Genomic DNA, 14357 nt, shown 5'->3' with positions numbered 1-14357 from the left:
AGCTAAACCATGGCACTGAGTGCCACATCCAGTCTTTTTTTAAACACATCCCACAATGGTAACTCCGCCACCTCCCTGGACAGACAATTCCAGTACTTTATCACCCTTTCCATAAAAAACTTTTTTCCTAATATCCAACCTAAATTTCCCTTGGTGCAGCTTAAGACACTGTCCCCTGGTTCTGTCAGTTGCTGTGAGGAGAGAGACCGACCCCCACCTGACTGCAACCACCTTTCAGGGAGTGTGGAGAGTGATAAGGTCACCTCTGAGTCTTCTCCAGGATAAACAACTCCAGCTCCCTCAGGCATTCCTCACAGGACTTGTGTTCCAGACCCCTTGTAATAGATAAGAGAAGTCTCTTTGTTCATCATTAAACAGGAACTCAGGCAAAGGAAGAGGTTTTTTGTGAGTAACAGGAAACCCGAGGATATGCTGACTCCTTAGTTTGATGGTACAACTAGGGTCTGGAGGTGTGGAACCATCTATGGAAAGATTGTTACAGGGTCATAAACCCCCAGCGAGGAAGAAGAGGAGAGCCTTCATCCAGACGACCACCAGAGAGCAGGCGGCGACCCCCTAGCAACTGGAGGCGCACGCGCAGAGTACTCCCGGAAAAGCCACAAACGCGGAAGAAGGGGGAGAATAAAGGACCGTGGGAAAAGGGAAGCGGTGTGAGCCGTGGCGGAGCACTGACTCCCCGGCTGCACCCAGCGCTGTTTGCTTGTCATTGCTTGCTGTAATCAATAAAAATCCTTTTATCAGTCCCTAAAGGATCAGACAAATTATTTACTTTAACTTATAACACGTGTTCCCTGCTCCTGCTGCTTGCCCCATCTTCAAAGCCTCTCCCTCGGGCTCTTCCTCCCGTGCAGAGCAGCTCTCCTGGACAGGGACGGCAGATGGCACAGCTGGGAAGCAAAGGGAGCACTGAGTCAGTATGGGGACGTTTTCCTTGGCAGCAGCTGCACTTCCATCAGGGAAGGGAAGATCTCAGAGCCTCCCCAGGAGGGTTAGAAAGAAAAAGCAGCCGAGCGGGCCAGGCTGTGGTGAGCGCAGCCGCGGCGGGACTGTCCCGCAGCCCCGGCAGCCCGGCACAGCCGGCACAGCTCCCGGGCCCTGCCGGCACAGCTGCCTTGCCCAAGGACAGCCCCTGTGCCGGCCGGGGCAGCTGCGCTGAGCAGCCCCAGCACGGGCAGGGCCGGCTGCTGCCCCGCCGGGCAGTGCCCATGGCCACAGCCCACGCCACCTTCAGCCCCTCACAGTCCTCTCAGCCCCTCAGTCCCTTCTGACCCATCCCGTCCCCCTAGACCCGCCACCCCTCGGCCTGTGCCACTTCCCTGTCACCTCAGTGCCACCATCGCCCTCGGCTGCCCCACAGCCCTCAGCCCCAGCAGCACCTCAGGGTCACCGTCCCTTCAGCGTCACCACCCCCTCAGCCCCCTCAGTCTCACCGTCCTTCAGCAGCTCCTCAGGGGACAGTGCCTGGGGCCACCGGCAGCTCCCACCGCTCCAGGGACACCTGGGGCTGGAACTGCTGCTCCGCACGGGCCGGCCGCCAGCTCGGACCCAGCACAGGGACAGGGGACACAGGGGGCACGGGGGAAAAGCAAGAGGTGAGGGAGGAAGCAGAGCACAGGAAGAGGTTAAAAAGAGGCCTACACCTATACAGATATCAATCTAGGTAACTAAACCCCCATAGATCAATACAAATATGCTTATCTACAAATATAACTATATATATGTAAATGTAACTATATATATGTAAATGTAACTATACACATGTATAAAGGCAACTATGGACATCTACAACTATAACTGCACATTTAAAAATATAAATATATACACCTAAAACTAAAAATAAATTAACTAGACAAATATCTATGTAGATAGATAAATATAACTACATAAATCTATAAATACAACTACATATATCAATAAATATAGCTATACACATCTAGAAATATAACTAGAGACAGAGGAATTCTACCTGCCCAATGGTCACAGGCTCTCCCTCTGTCTCTTCCTGGCACACAGGGCAGCCCTCCTGGACACGTTGATCACACGGGATCTGGGAAGCAAAGGGAACACTGAGACAATCCTGGCCCTTGTGCAAGTGTCCCTTGAGCACCAATTGTCCTTCTATCAGGGACATTAAAAGACGGCCTGAAAGGCAGACTCTCACTTGGCAATTTGAAGCCTGCTCTGTAAAGAACAGGGATCCTTCCAAGTTTTCAAAACGGAACTGTGTAAAGTATTTAAGTATTCTAACAAAGTCTCAGCACCCACAGTGCAAATGGCACCCATGAGAGCTTGAAACACAGACAGTCCCAGTGACAGAGAGACCACAGTCCTGACTGAAATGGCTGAAGGCTGCTGGGGGCTGAGGTATGAACCAGACTGGGACACCCAGCTTGGTGGCACAACTCCCACAAGGTCAGGTTTATTCCCTGCTCTCTTGCCACAGCAGAGGACTCAGTGCCCAAGCCTCTGGCGAAGCGTGGAGGGCAGAGCTCGGGCAGGTTGTGCATGTGCCTTTGAACTAAAGGCACCAGGAAGCACCAACCCTGCAGACGAGAACTCAACTCTTCTCGTCTCCCTTCCTGCCAGAGGCAGGCTCAGAGCAGCCGTCTCACACCTCTCTAAACCAACGGGGGCTCTGTCCTTACCAGGCTCCTTGGGCTCTGGGGAACTGTTCTCGCAGCTCTCGGTGCCAGATGAAGTCTCCTCTGCTGCAGCCCGGTTCACAGGCTCCCCTCCTGAAGACTCAGGGGCAACATTCATATTGCCCTTGAAAGAACAATAGAAAAAAAGAAAACTAAGGATTATTCAGTATTTTGCTGGAATCACATCAAGGATACGGTTACTCTCCTTCTCCGTGTAACAGCGTTCAAAAGCTTTCAGCCCAGCCTCTTCCATTCCCCTCCAATGGGTTACCTGAGCAGAGGGAGACCTTTCAGGCAGGGATCTCCTGATCTCCCGGATCATTTGCTCGATGGAAAAGCCAAGATCCCCTGGTGGCAATTGCTCTTCACCAGGTGCATCCCAGGCTGAGCCGGTGGCCGTCGATGCTGCACAACCTGCACTGCCAGGTGGAGCGCTGGGGGCTGAAGTGCCCGAGGTGGCTGCAAGAATACAAAGACATTGGTCACACTCCACAACGTGGCTCTGGGACACAGATCTCTGTTGCTGCCTTGGATCAACCATCACAGGAAGCAGGCAGGAAAACCAGGCAGAGAATCTTTTGCCTTTCTAGGTGCCCCTTCTAAATAAGCTTGAGAATTTTGGGCCGAGAATGACAGAGCCTTGTGGAAAAATACTTCAAACAGTCACCTTTCATGACCTTTTGGGGAAAAGCAAGGCTACAACTCTTTTCCTACCTCGCGGGTCGTAGGCTGGGGGCTGCTGCTCCCTGTGGAGCTGCTGGAAGCTGCAGGGCTGGATCCTGAGCACCTCCCGGTCGATCGGAGGCAGCTGCCCCCCGTAGAGCTGCTGGAAGCGGCTGCGAGGCCCCTCCCGCCCGAGCGGCAGCAGCGGCTCCCCGTAGAAACCGAAGAAGCCGCAGGGCGGGATGCGCAGCAGCTCCCGCTCGGCGGGCGGCGGCCGCTCCCCATAGAGCTCCTGGAAGCGGCTCGGCCCCTCCCGCCGGGCCGGCACCGGCCGGTCCCTGTGCAGCAGGTGGAAGCCGCAGGGCGGGCGCCGGGCGAGCAGCGGCCGCTGCCCGGGGGGCGGCTGGAAGCGGCCAGGCCGGGGGCTGCGCAGCTCCCGCCCGTCCGGCAGCGTCCGCTCCCTGTGCAGCAGCAGGAAGCCGCTGGGCGGGCGCCCGGGCGGCAGCGGCGGCCGCTCCCTGGAGAGCGGCTGGAAGCGACTGCGCCCGTCCCGCCCGTGCGGCAGCGGCCGCGCCCCGGGGAGCTGCTGGGAGCCGCGGGGCGGGCGCCTGCGGCCCTCCCGCCCCGCCGCCGGCCGCTGCCTGTTGGCCGCGCTCCGGCGCCTGATGCGGAGCAGGAGGTCGGGGCGGTCGCGGCGAAAGCAGGGGTTGCTGTAGTGGAGCCAGCTGCCGGCATCGCCCGGCGCAGCTGAGCCAACCCGGCCCGGCACCCTGCGGAAGCCGTAGCGGTAGAGCTGGCGCACGAAGCTGCGGAACTGCGTGGCCCTGAAGGTGTGCGGGGCCGGGCCCCGGGCGTCGCCCGGGCTGAGCAGCTCCCGCTCGAAGAGGGAGCGGTGGATGAGCAGCCCCCGGGCCCGGCTTTCCCAGCGCACGGAGCGGACGCGGGGGCTGTTCGCCAGGCGCCACAGCTTGGCGGGGAAGGCGCTGGCTCTGAGCCCGGCGGGCAGCGGCAGCTCCGCCATGGCGCCGCTCGCCGGCTGTCGCCACAACGGCCCCGGCGCAACGGCCGCGTGGGGATACCATAGGGACAGAGCCAACGCGGGGATTTGGAGCCTGGGGGTGCTGGCACCAAAGTCCTGCTCTTGAGAGGGGTGCAGGGACACAGGGGCTGTCAGAGGACAATGAGAGACAGGGGACATGAGGCCATAATGGGCCAAGCAAGATCCTGCCCAGCGTGGCAGCAAAGACATTTCCTCCCCGTGGCCTTGGCACTCCAGGGCACCCCAAAAAGGGCCGAGGAGTCCTGTGTGTAACCAGGAGGGATGACTGACATCACTGTGGGTCCCAGCATTCCCCAGTCCCTTGCTGGCCATTCAGTGCACACTGGGGCCGCTGGGCATGTGTGGAACATGGGGATGGGGTGCACAAAATTAAAGGGGGACCCCAAAGTGGAAGGAGTGGAAGCCAAAATCGCTGGGTGGAGACCCCCAAAACGGAGGTGTGAGATCCCAAAATGGAGGGAGGAACCCACAAAATTGGGGCAATGCCCCAAAAACCCACATGAAGCTGTTCTCTCCCTCCATTGTTTACCAACAAGAGTTCCATCTACCAACTCTAATTTCAGCAAATAATTCCAAGTGTTTTAGCTGAAACTCATTCTGAGCAAACTTTGTAGAAGTGATCACAGAATCACAGAATGTTCTGTGTTGGAAGGGATCCACCGAGTCCAATTCTGAAGGGAATGGCTTGCTGGCGGGGTCAGCACCAAAGACACCCACCCCAGCTTGAGGAAGAAGTGTCATTGACTGTAGGGCAAAGCAGCACAGAAGTACAAAAGGATAAGCTAAGCAATGCACCTGATTATTACTAGAAAAGATTGCCTGTAGGGATTCAGAAAGATACATCACCAGTTACCCTCATACTTGACCGTTGTCCTGACACACACGTCAGCTGGGGATGCCCTGTCACACCAAGGGATTGGAGAAGCACTCCCAGTAACTGGGAATTCCTATGTGGTTCGCCCACCCTCAGGCGAGGCCGCCAACTTTGCGCCAAGTGAGAGGGCCCAGATTTTATACTGTTGAATAAACAAGCTACCACAACTTCTAGTGCGGGAACATCTGGTTTCATCCTCCTCTTGGCCAGGGCTCAGGGAGGAACTAAGGGAGTTTGCTTTGAGCCTACACCTTCAAACAAAGCCAGATAGAGATGTGATAAATGAATATGATTTGTGCCAATAATTGTAACTATATCGATATTTTAGAAAATATTTGTTAAAAAGTAATAGGGGAAAGTGATATGTAATTAGCATCACAAAACAGCTGTTTGCAGATGCTCATAAGATCCAGGATGGAGTACAGAGATATTTTTGCACAAACAGCCTTGGGAAGGACAAAGCTGGGAAAAACTCCAAGAGTGGAATTGACATTGAGACAAATGAAAGTCCAGGCATCTTCTTCTTAGGTAAGAATGGCCTTGAAGACAATTAAGCTGCCCATATGGCCCTGGGCGCAAGGCTGGTGCCCCACAGGACATGGGTGCCACCCACGGTGGGGCACAAGGGGAAGGCTGAGGAAGCAGAGCCCAGAGACTGTGTGGGGGAAATAACAACAATTTTTTTTTTTCTAAAAATAAGGAGTTGAAGAGCCTTGCTAGTTCTGCTGGCAGGGGGGCCTCTTGCAGGGGTGGGGAGAGTTTGAGGCGTTTCTCTTTAGGGACCGCCGGGGCCACCCAGGCAAGCAGTGCCTGCCTTGGGCGGGACCAGAGGGTCTGAGGCTGGTGCTCTGGACAGATGGATCAGAGGGACCTGCCTCATCCTGGGGCTGGTCCTGCTCTGGGGACACCGGCACAACTGGGGGATGGCTTTGACCCCTGCTGGGGGTGGCCTCCGTTGTGGCAGCTTCCTCTTCTTCCTCTGTGGGAAATTGAGGGCTGCTGGGTAGAGTCCAAGAGCTGAATCTCGGGCTGTAAGGACTGGAGGAGTTGGGGTTGTTTGGGCTGGAGAAGCTGGGGGAACTGTGGCTGTTGGGTCTGGAGAGGCTGGGGGAGCTGGAGAAGATGGAACTGGAGCTGCTGGAGCAGCTGCTGGCTGCTGGGCTGTCATCCTCATCTGCGGCAGCGTGGGAGTGCAGCAGACTCTGGGCCCCTGAGCTGCAGTGTCTCACAGTGATGTCAATGGTGCCCTGGACCAGTGGCACTGTGTGTTCCTCCAGGAAGCCCTGCAGACTCTGGATCATGTCCTCCTGGTCTGGCCCACACACACACAGAACATACAGGATGGCACTCTGTGCTCCTTGCCATCCACCACTGCTCCCTTTGGATGGCCTCCATCCTCTGGTTCAGCCAAGTCCGCACAGGGTCCAGAAGTTCCCGTCGTCGACTGAAAAGTCCTTCCCAGACCTTGGGCAGGACACCGCCGACAGCTCTGGCTGGTGTCTCCTGAGGAGAAGAGGGATGGGCCGGCACAGGGCCATGGGGGCTGTTCTCGTCCTGGCCGCCGGGAGCTCGCTCTGATGAGCTCGTGGCTGCTGGCAGCTGCTCAGGGGCTGTGATGACAATCTCTAGAGAGTCACCGGCATCATCAGAAAACCTGACAGTCTCTATTGCTCCTCTGCACAGTGGGATTTGTCTGTGCCCACCGCAGGATGCAGCTCCGGCAGAACTGGTGGCCACAGGGCAGAGTAGAAGCCACGTCATCCCAGGTGTCCTGGCAGATGGCACAGTTGCCATCTGTCTCTGTGGCCATATTTGGCTGCTGCAGCATGTTGGGGAGGGCTGAGGATCAGGGGCTGCTCTCTGTTGCCGGTGTCACACCCTGCAGGAGAGGGGAGGAAGGAGAAGGACACCCTCCCACCTCCCTAAAGCCCTGTCACCTGCCCACATCTGACCAGGGGACGTTTCCTGTCAGTGCTGCGGGTACGCTCTGCCCCAGCCAGGCAGGGCTGGGGAAACCCTGCTGGTTGCTCTGGGACTGGCACTGGGACCTGCCAAGAACAGGCACCACTCAGCACCAGAGAAACCTGGCTTGACCCTCCACACCTCGCAGTCAGGCTCGGTAGGAGTTCAGGCCAGAGCCAGACTGGCACCGGCTCTGCCCACGTCTGTATTTAAGCAGCGAGGGGGGACATGTCACAATCCTGCGCTCGGTGATGTCACCCTCCATCAGGAGGCCATGTCCACGCCAGTGCATGTTGATAGGAGAAAGAAGAAAACTTCTGCACTTCCATATTGCTCCGCCTTGGCCACCTGTGTCATGTGTCCATGGCCGTGTCTCATCCCTGCTCCTGACCCCTTGCCAAGGTTTTCTGTGAGGAGCGGAGTGGTGGGAGCTGCCAGCATGAACGGCCTGTGGCTGGATGATGTCTCCTCCTGTCACTGCCTTTCTGTGGCAGTGCTGGGATTTGGAGAACCTGGCTGCTGGTGGCCAGCCCGGGGTGAGAGTGTCCCCCTCCGTGGGACAGGGTTGTGTCCCTGCTTCAGGGAGAAGCAGGAAGGAATGTTTTGCTCCAGCCCCATCCACTCCCGCTGGCACTTGCCCACAGTGCCGGGTCCCTCTCCACTTCCCAAGTTTGTGTTTCTGGAGTTCAGTGCCTTTGTGCTCCTTTCCAGAGCCTCAGGAACGACCTGGAGTTGCTGTCCCAGCAGAGTGGGGTACAAGGGCCAGAGGAACCCTGTTGTGACTCTGGAGAGCCCAGGACCCATCACCGCGTGGGCCATGCTGTGCCATCATCCCTTCCTGCCTCTGGCTGTTGTCATCCCTGAGAGTCATGAGCCCAAGCAGTTCTTTCTTCACTTGGAACTAACTGCTCCTGGTTTGAGGCTTGGCTGCTGTGAGGCAAGGATGCTGTGTGCAACCACCATGTGGCTCTGCCTCAGGGTGCAGAGATCTCTCTTCAAACCTGTGCAAATGGAGGATGTCCATTGCCATACTTTGGTGCTTAACAATACACATGGAAAAAGACGGAAGTTTGTTCATCAGGACTTCTTTGTGTTGTTATGGGGAGGGTTTCTCCTTGCTTGAGAAAGTGCCTCTTAAAATATGCAGTTATATTCCATTTCATTTGGAATTGGACTTTTAACTGTCTAAATGTGCAGGCAGCAGCTGGAATTTCAGAGTACCAAAATATTCCCTTTTCCTGGGGTAACTAATGTACCCCAGGAGGTGCATTTCATGCTTTAAGAGGAGTCTTGGCCAAGGTGCTGGTTTGATCTAGAGTTCCTTGCATATCTGTGGCCCAGAATATCCCCCCATTAACTTGCTGCCATGATCCCATTTCATTTATTTTTCTTTCCTGTCCCGTGGGCCCTGAAATTATGAAATGACAGAAAGGGTGGGGATGGAAGGGACCTTTAGAGATCATCTAGTCCAAGCCCCCCGCTATGCTCAGGGCCACTCTTCACTAGACCTCTCTCCTCAGACCCTCATCCAACCTGACCCTGAACACTCCCAATGAGGGCACATCCACAACAGCCATGGGCATCCTGTTCCTGGCTTTCCCTCGAGCAGAGGGGCAGAACTCCCTCCCTTGACCTGTTGGACATCCCTCTTTAGACACAGCCACAGAGGGCTTTCAGGGCTGCAAGCACACAGCTCATAGCCAATGTTTCCTTCTCAAGGATCTCCCAGTCCTTCCCCACAGGGCTGCTCTCAATCCATGCATCACCCCTGCTGTTCTGCTAAGTTCTGGAATATGCCTTTCTAAAGAGGAGGCATTTCACACACTGGGAAAAAAGTTGTAGGTCTAAGGAAAGGAGGCTGAGCCAAGTGGTGGCATTGAAATACAGGTGAGGTAGACATTCCTCTTTGATGAGAGGAATGGTTTGCAGGTTTGGGGTGCAAAATGTAACATTTGGGGAAGGAGAAAAAGGCACAGAAATTCAGGCTTTCAGCAGCTGAGAGGTGGCAGTATTAGAACACGCAGCAGCTGGTGAAAGCCATCTCTCTCCTTCAGGTTCTCGCTGTGTGGGAAGGTGCTGGGAGTTGTGGTGGCTGCACTCACCCTTTGCTGGGAGGATGATCTGTACCAGGGGAGAGCAGAAAGCTGCCATGGTGAGCAGAACATGTGCAGAGCATTACAGTTCAGAGAATGATACTGATCCTGAAGTGCAAAAAGCTTGAAAGCATCTCATTCTGTGCAGCACTGTTGTACAAATTTTCTCTTCTAGAACATGCCCCTTTTCATATTCTGCAGATGAATTATCTGTTTTTATTGAATACATGGGGTTTTTTTCTTAAGGTTTTTGGGAGAACTCTCAAGTTAATTTTTATTTGCAATTTGCATCCAGCATTTATACAGGTTTTTAAGTTGTTCTTTTGTAAATACTTGGGGAACAAATATCCAACCATTTTTTATTCCTTTGGGATATTGTGATTAGTATTCTTGGAAAGAAAACTTGCTGAACAAGTGTGATAACACAGAGAGCGGGAAAACAGAGATTAAAAGGAATGAAGATTTTAAAATTGCACTGTGCGGAAGAGACCCACAGACAACCACTGTAAACACAGCTGAGAGATTCAGCCTGGAGTAGAGTGGAACACATTCACTGAAGATCTCTGGTGCACAGGAATGCAAAGACTGAGGAGAAAAGGAGAAAGTCATTCAGTCATTTAGACTCCTGGAAGCATTGTCTAGAGATCTAAAAAGCTATTACATTACAAACCTAAAACATCCCCAAATGGATTGTTAAGTGTGATGTGCACATCTCTGCTGTTTTCAGAGTCAATGAAAGTGACAATTAGGAATGGGAACCCAGATTTTTATCTCCATTACTCTAACAACACCTTAACAAGGCACTTTAGGAGCTGAGCACTAACATTCTCACCCTGCTGTATTTCCTTTACATTTGAATACAGGCTGGTAGAAGAAGAGATCTGGCTCTAATTGCTCCCCAAGTTAGCTGTTGCACTTTCAGGTTAGGAGTACGTGTAAAATTCAGCTAATCACTCTCTCTATCCATGAATATTCCACTACTGAACTGACATACAGAAACATCCTTTTTCTCTTTGTACCTTCCTAAGTGGTGCCCTAATTAACAGGAGATTTGTGTAACTCACACAGGGAATCACCAAAATTGCTGAAATTGACTCTCAATTTCATTAAAAAAGGCTTCTGAGAAAAGACTTGGCAGGATCACTAAACAAACTGAAACTTGGAAGAGAAACATGCATTTTAGCACTGATCAAGAGAAAATAAGAATAAATCCTATCAAAACTGCAAGTAGGAGATAAGGAGAAAGACAGGAAGCACAGGGAGAAAAAGGCCCTGTCAGATAACCTGTGGAAGGTAACTTTGTGCCCCAGCACTGTTGAGGATGTTCCCTGCCATTGGTGCAAGCAGCTGGAGACATAAATACTGATGGATTTGGGGGCCACAATCTTGGTAGTGCAGTGTCGCCGTAGAGCAGGACGGGAACGAAAATTACTCCAAATCAAAGGCAAAGAGATGAACTCTGATTTATTTCAAATGCACCACTCTATTTATAGAGAACATCGTGTGGACTAATTTCATTGGTCCTGGAGTAAAAACATCTCACACCACTGGTGTGCAGTGAATGACACACGGTGGCAGAACCTATCTATAAACAATGTGAACAACAAGAGAGATTAGAGAATTATTTACATTCTCTCCCAACTGTCTCCCAGGCTCTCGCCTGGTTAGAAAACCTTCTCTTTTTCTCTCTGACTGAACTGAGAATATCCACAGAGGACATCGTTTGGGACCAGCTTTTCTTCCAGCGGGGGATGGCGTCAGGTGGGTCCCGTCTGCTTGGCATGGTGGGATCAGAGCTTTGGGGAGATGGCAGCGAGCATAAGAGCATCCTGCTCTGGGCAGCTGCTGAGGGCTGGATGTGCCGTGGCTGGCTGCAGGCTGGGCACATGTCCTGCCCTCCTGCTCTGCTCCCAAAGGCAGCAGGGATGGGCAGCTCTGGGCACAGCTCTGGGCACGGCCAGCATGGCCTGGGCACCGCGGGCGGCTGGGACAAGGGGACAGGAGCCTTCAGCTGACGGGCGCTTTCTGGTTTCTCTCCTTGCAGCCGGGCTCTGCGGGTGCTGAGGCTGCTCTGGGCTCTGCCAGGGCTCTGCTGGAGCTCAGCAGCGGGCCGCAATCAGCCAAAGAAGAAATGGGGTGACCTGCAGCACAGACCTGCTTGAGCACTTCAGCAACACAGCTCAAGTGTGCAGAGTGTACGCCTCCCAGGGAAAACATGACACCACCCCAAAATAAACTTGTTCAATAGCTTCTGAAATGAAATCAATCTGGGATGACCCCAAATGACATTTTGCAGCTTGCTCAAGCTGTAGCTCAGCCCTTCTCTGAACAGTTCTGTCCCCCACCTGCCTTGTACTTCCCAACTGCTCCCTCTTTTCCCCCAGTGAGTTCCCAGCCCATGGCAGTTTCCATCACACTGTTGCCTTCCTTGGTGCCCCTCACCACGAGGAAGGCTGAGCCCCAGGCTTAGGGACTCATCCTGTCACGGGCTGAGGAGCAGCAATGTCTCAGAGGTGCAGTGGGATTTTAGTGTCATTCAGAGCTGCTCTCCAGCCCTCAGCTCTCCTCACTGCTGAGTTCCCACTCCCTTGTCCTCGTCCTTGTAGCAGGAGGAGCTCTGTGAATCCCCTTGAGCCTCCCCACTCTTCCCAGCCCACGCACCCACCTCAGTTAGGCTGAAGCTGCAGCTTCTCTGTCTCCTCTGGCACACCAGTCCAGTCCCCTGTGCGGGGAGCCCCAGCCCCAGAGCACAGCACTCAGCAGTGCACTCCGGGCTGGAGCAGCTCTCTCCCAGCCCCAGCCCAGGGACCCCTCCAGCCCCAGGGACTGGGGCACGGTCAGCACCCGCTGCTGCAGCCACTGCTTCTGCTGGCCCTGACAGCAACACCCCAAATGGGGCTGATCCCGAGGGAGCAGCACCAGGGCCTGGATCTGATCCCTGACTCTGGGGCAGGCCTGGACAAATGACCCCAAACAGCAGCAGCAGCACATGGAGCTGACTTTCAGCACAGCCCCTGCCACTCTTCCCTCCCGTGTGCAGCGGTGTCACAGCAGCCTGAGGCACCTGGGAGCCCCCAGGGCCAGCAGGGACTTGAGATGGCAGCCCTGGGCTCCTGGAGCTTGTGCAAGGAACAGAGCTGGGGACTCGCTGTCCATGGGGAGCTTCCAGATGGAAAAGGCTGCTGTGCCCAGGCAGCTCCAAGGGCAGAGAAAGGAGGGTCTCGACCCCTGGATCTGTGCCAGTCCCACAGTCCTGGGCAGCAGCCACCGAGCCCTGGGGGAGCAGAGGGCACAGCAAGAGGGACAAAAGCAGGCAAGGTCAGAGACTGGAGAGAGCCAGACCCGGCAGCAGGAGCAGCTGCTCCATTGCACTCTTGGAGAAAGCTCTTGGCTGGTTCCAAGCGCTGGAAGGCGAGCAGGGCAGAGAGGAGGCCACAGCAAACACTGCTCCTGTTTCCACAGCCTCCCCTCTCCGTGTCCCAGAAGGAATTGGATGGACTGTGTTCTTCTCCCCGAGTCGTCCGGTTCAGCACGAGCAGCTGAGCACCAGGAGCTGAAGGAGCTGAAGCCTCAGGCCACAAGAGCTGGGCCTGAGGAGACTTTGTGAGCAAATGAATGCTGCTAACATGGAGCTGGGTGAATGCAGCAGATGGAATCATGGAATCACAGAATCCTTTCTGTTGGAAAAGACCTCTGAGCTCATCCAGTCCAGCCGGTCACCCAGCAGTGTCGAGCCCAGCACTAAACCACGTCCCTGAAGTGCCAAGTCCTGGACAACAGCCCTGAGTGAGGCCCTGAGCCAAAGGTGGCCTCTGGATGAACCTTCCAACCAAAGGTTATCTTTGTATCTGCTCACTAATGAAATATGCATGGTCATTAGCGCTGTGATAGATGTATCCACTCATTAGTGAAACATGGATTGACCTTTCTGTGTTTAGAAGCCAGACAAGGCCATGAAATCTGACATCTGGCCTTGTCTGGGGCTGAATGGGCAAAGTCACCTCCCTTGGTTCCTCTTGGGCCCTGGCCAGGCTTTGGGAGGAACCCAGGAGGAGGATGAAACCAGATGTTCCCGCACCAGCAGCGCTGTCAGTTTGTTCATTCAGCACTGTCAGAGCTGGGCCCTCTCCCAGCGAGGCTGGAACCCCACCTGTGGCTGGAGGCACCTGCAGGAATTCCCAGTGTCCAGGAGTGGCTCTGCAGCCTTTGGCTGTGACAGCTTCCCCAGCTGCTGTGTGGATCTGGGGCATGGTAAAGCTTGAGGGTAACTGCTGCTGGATCTTTCTTAATCACTGCTGCAATCTTTGGTGCTGCTGGCTGGGTGCATTGCTGAGCTGCTCCTTTTGTGATTCTTTGCTGCTTTGAGCTACAGTCAATGACACTGAGTCCTTCAGTTGGTGTCTGTGTCTTTGGTGCTGACCCTGCCCACTGGGGAAACAAAACTGGCACAGTCTGGCCAGATCACAACAAAATGTCACTTTTTAAATGTAAATGTGAGGAATCAGTCCCATTAGAAATTCCCAGATGGGAAGCCCTTCCCTGGAGTTCCCTGGCTCTGGAGTGGGCTGAGGTCAGAGCACTGGTGTCAGCAGTGGGGCACTCTGTTAAAAGAGGCTGAACCCCTGGATGTCTTCAAATGCATCCAAAAATTGCATGTGGAAGAAGGAAAAGAATTGTGGGTTTGGGAATATGTGGGTGAAGTTTGTAAATGGCACATTGGAAACAGCACCAACAGAAGGAAGAATTGCTTTTGGAATGCTCCCACATGGAGGGACAGAGGAAGGTTAAAACTTGAGCTCAGGTTCATTTGTGCAAGTGAAATATAATACTATTATTATCATCATTAATAACAGTTATATAAAAATAGAACATGATTATACATTTTTTTCAGATAGAATTAAAAATTGATAATGTGAAATAAGGCTGACAATGCTAATATGTCACCTTTGGCTGCTCACTGTGACACTGAATACCCTACAGAAAAGGACTGGCCAAGACCCAAATGTCACAATAGAACTTTGTGAATTGTGTATAATGAATAA

At 53.9% G+C, this 14357-nt stretch overlaps 1 protein-coding gene and 1 long non-coding RNA gene across 2 annotated transcripts in view; both read right to left on the bottom strand.

Moving 5' to 3' along the window:
• LOC137463846 (zinc finger protein 271-like) overlaps positions 1 to 14357 on the bottom strand; it is a 473788-nt gene that overhangs the window by 233336 nt on the left and 226095 nt on the right. The window lies entirely within an intron of this gene.
• On the bottom strand, positions 1871 to 3075 carry LOC137463854 (uncharacterized). The gene is made up of 3 exons (XR_010993988.1): positions 2935 to 3075; positions 2667 to 2787; positions 1871 to 2068 (listed from the first exon to the last, which is right to left on the bottom strand). It is a non-coding gene; the product is annotated as an uncharacterized lncRNA (long non-coding RNA).

The sequence above is a fragment of the Anomalospiza imberbis genome, chromosome 30 (genome assembly GCF_031753505.1).
Source record: "Anomalospiza imberbis isolate Cuckoo-Finch-1a 21T00152 chromosome 30, ASM3175350v1, whole genome shotgun sequence".
Lineage (NCBI taxonomy): Eukaryota > Metazoa > Chordata > Aves > Passeriformes > Viduidae > Anomalospiza > Anomalospiza imberbis.
Note: the sequence above shows the minus strand (reverse complement) of the source record. Positions and strands in the feature narration are given on the sequence as shown.